Source organism: Emydura macquarii, unplaced genomic scaffold (assembly GCF_026122565.2).
Source record: "Emydura macquarii macquarii isolate MOO-44397 ecotype Brisbane River unplaced genomic scaffold, CSIRO-AGI_Emac_v2 contig_799, whole genome shotgun sequence".
Lineage (NCBI taxonomy): Eukaryota > Metazoa > Chordata > Testudines > Chelidae > Emydura > Emydura macquarii.
In genome coordinates, this window is record NW_027130936.1 from 335,284 (window position 1) to 336,512 (window position 1,229).

Genomic DNA, 1,229 nt, shown 5'->3' on the forward strand with positions numbered 1-1,229 from the left:
AAAAAGCATTTCAGAGAATTGAGACGTCAAGGGACTGATACTGGGAAGTGCTGAGCACCTCTTTATGAGGGCTGAGCACCCTGGAGTCCCTCCGAAATCAGCACTTCACAGGATCAGACGCAGTGGGTGTAACGAGCGGCACTGTGCACATCCACCTGCCAAGGGGAAGTCCAAAAAATATAGTGCAAGGAAGATGCAAGTGACGAGAGCATCTTTGAAACAGAAAAGAGACAAGGATTAAGGAGTAACCAATGTACTGACAGCTTTGCCTCAAAGATCTGTGCAATCAGACAAGTCAGCTGGAGTTTGCAACATAAGCTGAATCTGAAAGGGTTTCTACAAATATAACAAGGTCAAATGGTGCCCTAGAGAGAAAGCAAGTCCAGTGATAACTGAAAAGTGGGATGGATACATCTAGTGGCGACTCAACGGTGGCTGAGATACCGAGCTGCTCTTTGACAATTTGTCTTTAATCAGAAGAAAAGAAAGGGCTTTGAAAAGTCAGGAAGGAAGGAAGATCCTTGCTATTCCCCTGAAAATCGGGTGCTGGGCTGAGTGCAATTGAATCCTGTGCAGAACAAGGATAATACATCGCTTAAGCTCCAGAGAAATTCACCCCTGAGTGAGGCCAATAGAAAGCCTGTGCACCAATAATCCCAAAGGGCTTAAATGGAAGGTAAGTGGTGCCTTAGCTATAGGAGTAGCTCCATATGTGTTACTGGCAGGGCTTGTAGTCACTGAAGCCAGCTACCAGACGGAGACATGGTCGAGGCACTAAGCCAGCCTGTTAAATGCGGGCAGGTGCAGAACATCCAGTGTCAAAAGTGCGTGATGTCTTTTTTTATTTTCTAGGGGAGAGCGCGACCACAGTCCCCCACTACCACAAATGATGCAGTCCAGTTTCCTGCATTTGGGGAAATCGCAGGGGTCAGCACACCCGCAGTGCAACGGATGAGCCTCGCCCTGGGAAAACCATCTCCGTGATCATGGTGTCTTCCCTGCCAGGTAAGTATATGTGATGTCACTCGGCATTCTTTGTCCCTTGTTATTCTGATGAAAATATTTTGGCCAACCAGTCAGGGAGCAGAAGCAATCCCATGTGATGTAGGTAGCCAATCACATGTCTTGAATGGGGAATAGTTACTTAGATTGTAAACGCTTCAGGGAGTGTCCTTTTGTTCTGTCTTTGTACAGTGCCTTGCACCATGGGGCCCTGAGACATGACTGGG

General features: G+C 47.4%; 1 non-coding gene across 1 annotated transcript; it reads right to left on the reverse strand.

Moving 5' to 3' along the window:
- Positions 1 to 849: 849 nt before the first annotated feature.
- Positions 850 to 1,013, reverse strand: LOC137149677 (U1 spliceosomal RNA). Its single transcript, XR_010918821.1, has one exon. It is a non-coding gene; the product is annotated as a U1 spliceosomal RNA (small nuclear RNA).
- Positions 1,014 to 1,229: the final 216 nt, after the last annotated feature.